The sequence below is a fragment of the Halyomorpha halys genome, unplaced genomic scaffold, assembly GCF_000696795.3.
Source record: "Halyomorpha halys isolate HHAL.00 unplaced genomic scaffold, Hhal_1.1 Scaffold698.1, whole genome shotgun sequence".
NCBI classification, from domain to species: domain Eukaryota; kingdom Metazoa; phylum Arthropoda; class Insecta; order Hemiptera; family Pentatomidae; genus Halyomorpha; species Halyomorpha halys.
In genome coordinates, this window is record NW_027105869.1 from 220,299 (window position 1) to 227,967 (window position 7,669).

At 28.1% G+C, this 7,669-nt stretch overlaps 2 protein-coding genes across 2 annotated transcripts in view; one reads left to right on the forward strand and one right to left on the reverse strand.

The window, feature by feature from the left end:
* Positions 1-2,034, forward strand: part of LOC106685475 (ubiquitin-conjugating enzyme E2 Q2) — a gene marked incomplete in the record, with an annotated part of 23,402 nt that extends 21,368 nt beyond the window's left edge. Inside the window, 1 exon segment of the mRNA XM_024359714.2 lies at positions 1-2,034.
* A 3,868-nt stretch (positions 2,035-5,902) lies between these two features.
* Dbx overlaps positions 5,903-7,669 on the reverse strand; it is a 104,227-nt gene continuing 102,460 nt past the window's right edge. Inside the window, exon 6 of the mRNA XM_014428176.2 lies at positions 5,903-6,806. The gene's annotated coding sequence lies outside the window, so the exon portion shown is untranslated. The remainder of the gene's footprint in view (positions 6,807-7,669) is intronic.

Sequence of the window (7,669 nt, forward strand, 5' to 3'; positions counted from 1 at the left end):
ATTTGTTCTATAAGACTGTAATTTACCTTATGATATACAGATTTAGTGGAGAACGTGTTATATTATTTTAGGAATTTTTTTTTTTTTTTTTTGTAATACTTGTTTATAACGCAATTATTTCTTTAGTATCAGTGGTTAGTTGAAATTCTTTCATGCTCTATAGCTCATGTATATTTAGATAAAAAAAAATTCTATATCACATCCACCATTTTTTCTTCATCTTAAAGCATCCAATAATACTTAAATTTTTAAATAACAGCTGATCAGCTGTAATAATTTTAAAATAGCAAGTTATTAATTTTGAATTCTTTTTATTGTCCATAGTAAGGCCTTACACATTCATTTTCTTTATTTGTGCAATATTAATCTACTGAATTTTTTTTAAAAGTTTTATTTGAAGAGTTAAGGTATATTTTCCTTAGCACGGGTTTTCCGCTGCGGTTGGACTGATGATTCCCAATCCCGAATAGGGATGCTGATCACGCGTGATGAGTTTAGATCATGAAACAATTACTTGGCTATCTTTTATCTAATTCTGTTTCTTAGATTTTTTTTTTGTTATTACTTTGTTCTTATTAATGTCTTAATTTTAATTATTTGAATCGAAAAATATCGTATTTTCTCAAATCCATTTTTAAAACCTGTTCTTAAATTGTTGAAAATCTTACTTGATTTAAAATTATAGTAGTAAATCAAAATAAACTGGTAGTTCAATACCCATAACCCTGTTCCATTAATTGGCAATGTTCTGTAAATATTCATCAAATAATTCTACATTAGGATTGCTTTTTTTTTTTTATTTAATTAATAAACTATTATATAGTATTCAAAGTGTGATATTAAGTGATTTGTGATAGATTTTATCTTTATTAAGCTAACAATATTTACTGGTTTTGTTCATTCTTCCAATGACAGATAAGACAAATCTTTTTTTAGTTGATATTTTGTCCACTGAATTAATTTACTACAATTTTGAGAAGCAGTACTTTTCACTACAAATTTAAAAAAAAATTGAGTTATTAGTGTATTATCAGGCATAAATTGCTTTAGGTAAATGCAGACTTATGCTGCAAATTGGTTTCAGCCTCTGCAGCGGAAAAAAATTATTAATAGGAACATTTTGAAAAGCAATTTAATTAATTTTCAATCCATAAGTTTTATCAGCTGTTTGATAGTGTTCAGTGGCCTTTGTAATTGAAAAAAATAAAAATCAATGTGCACTTTAAATTTTGTATTTATTTTATTAATTGACTCGTATTTATAATTCTTGAGAAATAAAATTTATAAATGTTTGAACTTGTGAATGTGTAGGGTGTTGCCTTTATTAATTTTTACAAAATGTCTGTTCTAATAAATTTATATCAAATGCCAAACAAAATTTTGTTCTACTTATTAAATTTTACTATGTAGCTTCTGAAAGAATCATTTGTAACGAATAAGGTTCCTGTAGTTACTTTTAGTTTATTGTGTATTCTTAAATTTTAAATGAGTAATTTAGTTATTAAATAAATGTGTTGTACAAACCACTGTCTTCGTGGTAATGTGTATAATAACGTTTTATGTTTTTAAAATTGCTTTCTCATATGTCTCTGTACCATGGAATGCCTGTAAAACAAAAAAAAAAAAAGTATATAATAATAGGAAAATGATAAAAAAAAAAATTACTAGAAACAGGATTATATTAGAGTGTCGAAGGTATGCCTTGTTTGTCAGAAACTGTTTTGAGAATGATTCCTTTGCTTATAGTTACCGTCATAATATTGGGATTTTTATTACACTTCAGCAATTTAAGACATTCCAGATACAATGCGAAAGTTGTGGCTATGTAAATATTTTAATCCTTTTTCAACCACAACTTTTATTCACTCCATTTATAACACATTGTTTAAATGTAAAGAAAAAGGAAAATAAAGAAGAAAAAAAAATTAATGATGCAAAAAAGAAAATTTTAAAGTGAGATAAATTGTTATATGTACATATATTGGTCGATGTGTGCAGTGGTCACTAACTAATGTAATAAAATATTTGTAAAAATTGTAGCTTCTTCATGAGACCCCTTTATACTTTATACTTGTATCGTTCTTTATGCTATGTCAAAAGCTTGCTGGTCAAAGACATATTAACTTGAAATAAACAGTATTTAATACTGGCTGAAACACATTATTGCAGGGTTTTCATTTTTTTTTTTTTTTGTGACTATCCTCATTGTGATGTGTAGATTAACAAATCATTAAAAATAATCACGTACCCATATCCATCCTCATTAATCCAGTTAAATTAGTTCATTTAACATCTGTGGAATGGTTCAGAATCACTTTCTGGTCTGAGCTGAACCTGTTCAAGAATCAAGTTGGTCTGATGGAAGGATATGGAAGTGTCCGTCAAGAATCTATTTAAAATCTAATTGGTACAACTCAATTGAAAATAAGGTATAGTAAACACTCAAAGGAAAGTATTGTATCCCCTTATCATATTAAGATTAATAAATAATTCTAACTTGTATTTGTGCCAATGATTTGGCGTTAATTTTATGGCTTAAAAACAAAACAAGATGATAACATAAAAATAGAAACAGAGATAACAATAAAAATTGAAAAGATTACAAATAATACTGTAAGTAGATAATTTATAATATCCATGGCTTGCTGGAGAGTAGTGCTCAGTACATTTCCACTAATTTTACGAAAAGTACCATTAAAGGGTCTCTCTTTTAGAAAAAAATACAACTTTTCAAATAATTTTCCTAAAAGAGAGAACCATTGATCGAGTTTTTCATAAGTTTAGTAGAAATGTACTTATCACTGACAAGTAAGCCATCGATATAGGCAGAATAAAAATTTATTCCAAAAATAAATATTAAAAATAATTTTATTATTATGGCATTACATTGCTTCCCCTATGATAGCCAACCAATCTCCATGATCTCTTTCCATCTTTCAACATTCAACCTCCTTAGATCCTCCTCCACATTGTCTAGCCATCTAATCCAGGGGTGTCCTTTTCCATTTTCCATCGGGTTTCCCATATAGTATCTTAGGTATTCTTTGATCGGGCATCCTCTCTACATGTCCTATCCATCTTATTCAAACTCTAAACTAAAGCGAGGATGTAGGGTACCGCTAACAGTTCTATCAGCTCCTCATTCCATCTTCTCCAGAGACTCCTCTCTATATTATTCTCAATACCTATCCCAGGAGTTGAACGTTCTTTGCGATTCTCGTCCTCTGGCCTTATGGTGGTTTTGTAGATGACCACTTTTATTCTTATAGAGAGAGATAGCTTTGACTTTCAATACTTTTTGCAGTGAGAAAAAACATCTACTTCCTGCTTCTATTTCACTCTCTACTTTGTCGTCATCTATAAATAATATAAAAGAATAATATATATGAAAAATCAAACAGTGCTTTATGTAAATAATGAAAAGAAAATTAACATAATTAAAAATTTGTGGAATGAACCGGTAAGTTTAATTATTTAATTTATTTTTTTATTATCCATATAAAGTACTATTTGATTGTTCACATTTATTATTTTTATTTGTTAGTAATTTTTTTTCTTTATTAATAATATTTTTAATACTTTTCTTTTGGATAAATTCTTACGATGCCTGTATAATAAATTACCTTCTTGTAGTATTGTTTTTAATTTTCTTCTTATACTGTTTCTGTTTTGTTTTTTAGCCCTGATAAAATTTATAAACTTGTAACAGTAAAACAAAGATACACTTTTTTCTTTTTCCATGTGTGCGTGGCTTTGGCTTACTCCATACAGCCACATATTAATTTATATTCTATGAAATCTATGTTGTACAGTTCGACCAATCCCTTTGTTACTGTTATTATTTATTAATTTAACTATCTGATTTAATAATATTCTAAACTATAACTATGTCTGTTATACATTTTGTTTATTTCAAATATTTATGGATTTAATATATTTTTGTATAGTCTGTTACTTTTAATATACTATCATAAATAATATTTTGATTTGCATCTAGGTCTTTGAACAATATTTCTCATTTTTTTGTATAACGGACATTCAAGTATGATATGTTTAAGGGTCTCATTACTGCAACAATTTTTGAATTAAAAAGTTTCTGTTATCCCTATTTTATTGCAAATTTGATGATTCTTTCTTAGTCTAATATAAGTTTGTATGATGTTTTTTTCTATGTTTGCTTGTGAGAACCACCGTTTTCGAATGATACAAAGAAGTATATTTTTATAGAACTGCCTGGTGGGGTCTTCCCAATATTATTTTTGCAAGTTTTCTGTCTGATCTAATTTAATCATTTTATAATAATTGGTGGCCTCTACCGGCTAACCTTGTGTAATGGCTAATTTAGCCATTTTAAGGTTCACTTGGGTCCACTAAAAATACATTTCAAAACCTGAAGACACGTATAATACCCTTCTTAACCTGAAGACACCTATACCATTCTTAACCTGAAGACACCTATAATACCCTTCTTAACCCTTTTGTTTTTCCTTAAAAATTCACCCCTGTTATCGTATTTAAATTTTTTGGTATTATAAATACAACTCTATGGAAGTATTAGCTGACTTTTTTTCATGGGGCTTTTCATTGTATTTTTAATCTCCTAAGATGCCTGTGGGTTGTCAAATTTATTTTTGTTTTATTCATGTTTTATCACTCTTACAAATAATTTATAAAGAAAAAAGTTTGAAAATTGCGTAAGTTAAAAAAGGCCAAAATTCTTTAAAATATTTAATATCAAATAAATATTTATTGGTAAATAAATAAAATATTCATCTAATATCAAATAAAATGAAGAAATATTTGGAAAGAAGAAAAAAGAAAAATTTATTTGATATAAGTTGTACCTTTCTGGTGTAGAAGATTGGTGTTCAAATTAAATAATCAAAATATGTATACTTGTGTAAAATAGAATTGTTTGGAAATAAAAATTTTATTTCATATTATTTTTTACAATGCGGTTTTAATGAGGTTCTAAGAATATTTTTCATCTATCATCCTGATTGATGATTAATAATAAAATGTGAACTTAGTGTTTTTACATTCCGTTTTTGTTCCTTAATTAGATTTAATAAAGTGAAAAATCATGCCTGAAAGGTTACTGAAACCTCATAACATCTTTAAAAAAATTATTGTGAAGATTTTGACAACAGACCAATTCTTATTTATTTTATGGTTAAAAAATATTATAAATAAAAATATTGAGGTGCGTTGATGTGGCTAAAGATATCTAACTATTTTTTATATACTTTGGAATTTGTGTGATAATAAGTGCTGGAGGGTTAATGATAATAATTTGCTGATGGACTAGGTAATGAACAGATAGTCCTAAATGCATTAATAGAGGAATACAGAATATTAAGGTTTTCCCTTGAGCTGACAGAACATTATATATATACTGTACTGTACTCAAACAATTGTGTGATTCCTGTCAGCTCCTAATATCCTCTCTCATTTCTCCCACTTCAGCTATGGTTGACCTACAGAGGACTATCTGCAGGACTAGAGTTGAGACTAAAGAGATTCATGAATTGCTTTGGAAGATTTTTCTTCCGGTTTCCAAGGCCCTCTCATGCCTCCCATTGGTATTCCGAGTTAGAGTGGCTCTATCCATCCTCCCGAAGGCAATACCTCCTTGGTGTTTTCCTATTCTAAGTCTATAAAATAAAAAAAATCTACCTATATCCTTGATCTTCTCACTCTACGTTCATCCATTCATTCATTAAACACCAGATCCCAACTAATTGATTAATATAAGCCTTCCCATAGAACCACCCCCTTCAGCAAATCCTAGAATTCTCTTGCTATTTCCATTCACCAATCCTCATCCATTCTTTCCTTTGAACAACAGCTATTCCTTCACTTACTACATAACCTAAACTTCACATCAATATGAACAGTGCATATAGTCATATATTGATTACTATTATAAATGGTAATTTAACGTAATGTTTTAATGTAATTTTACCCTGTATACTGAAACATTATAGATATCTGTCAGACGATTAATCATAAAATATAACCATGTATTTATTCTTAGGGGATATTTGTCCCAGATTAAAATTATTTCTTCATTCAATCATATATATTTAAGGTTTTTAAAGGAACCTATGAAATAGACCATTATATAATTTTTATTTCATTTCAATACATGTAATATTTAATTATGTTACAATCGAAGACCTGCTAATCTTCAGGTCAATAAAGTCAACTTTATTTATACAGGCTTAAATAGGATATATAATACTAGATTTTAAATTTGTAATATAATAAATACATGAACAAATAGTAATATATATACACACTGTCGTCAGATAAACAATTATTTTTTTATTATAACAGTCTCGTCCATAAAAAAATCTTCCCCTCTTTGGTAAAGCCCCATCTCAATTAATAACACATCTTACAATAAGATCTACATTTAATCAAAGTGATACTTGTTAATCCGAGGTCCACGCATTCTAATTGTCCAAATAAATAAATATAAAAAAAATTCTTTTAACTCCACCTGAACTCTTGATAGAATCCATTCATGTTTATTATTTTCTCTATGTAGTATTGTACCATAAGATACCAATTTTGTAAAAAATTTAAATACAATTTAATAAAAATTGGAACCAAAAGTGAGTTTAAATTGTAGCAGATGGAGAATGATTTTATAGCGTCGAACCGAAGAATTAACGAGATCTTTCCTTAAAGCATTTGGTAACAATAAACAAAATAAATATTTTTTCTTCATTAGCTTTATCTGAGGTGGTCAGCGTCGTACGTGAGCCAGACAGCTTTAATGTAACCAATTTCTCCTTTACCTGTGAACAAAATATTATTGATATAAATATGAATTATATATAATTGAACTAAATGTTTCAAAATATAACAGACATTTTCTGTAGGACCTGATATTAATTTATCATTAATGATTACATCAAAAGGATTCAATGATTAATGTGCTGAACAATGTATGGGCATACCCTAGAGGGGCCAGATGACCCCCCTAGAAGTGACAAAAAATTATTAATTTATGAAAAAAAATTTTTTTTTCAAGCAAATACTAATTGTAATGGGTAATAAAGCACTGCAAAATTATATATAATTTTCTTAAAATTTTGGTTTCATTCGGCTTTTACATGCTGAAATTTAACAACCCAATTGACTATGGCTTCCCCCCTCTGATTGACTATGGCTTGCCCTTCCTAGTTTTGATCCTGGGTTCACCTTTGATTGCGCTAAACATTTGATAATAAAAATACAAATAAAAAAATTATAATCAGGGTAATGAATATATTTTCAGCAAAAGTGTAAAACTATGAAAGTCTAAAACGTTTACATTTCTGGTTATTTAATTTTTGTCTAAATTTTATGCACAAAAATTAGTTTTTAATTTTTACTTTCACTTTAGTATAGTTCAAGAAAGTATCACTCACGAATTAATACTTATCTTGCGCGGAGGTTGTCCAATGGATTATAAATTTACACTACATGCTAAAAGGCATATGTAATATTACAAAATAAATAATAATAATAACAAAATAAAATTTATATTTCACTTCCTCTGCCTTCCTATCCTACAGTATACTTTCTAAATACACCACTAATGCCTGTTGAACAGATTCGATACTTAGAACTCCATCTTGACAAGAGACTTACTTGGAATCCACACACAAGACTGAAA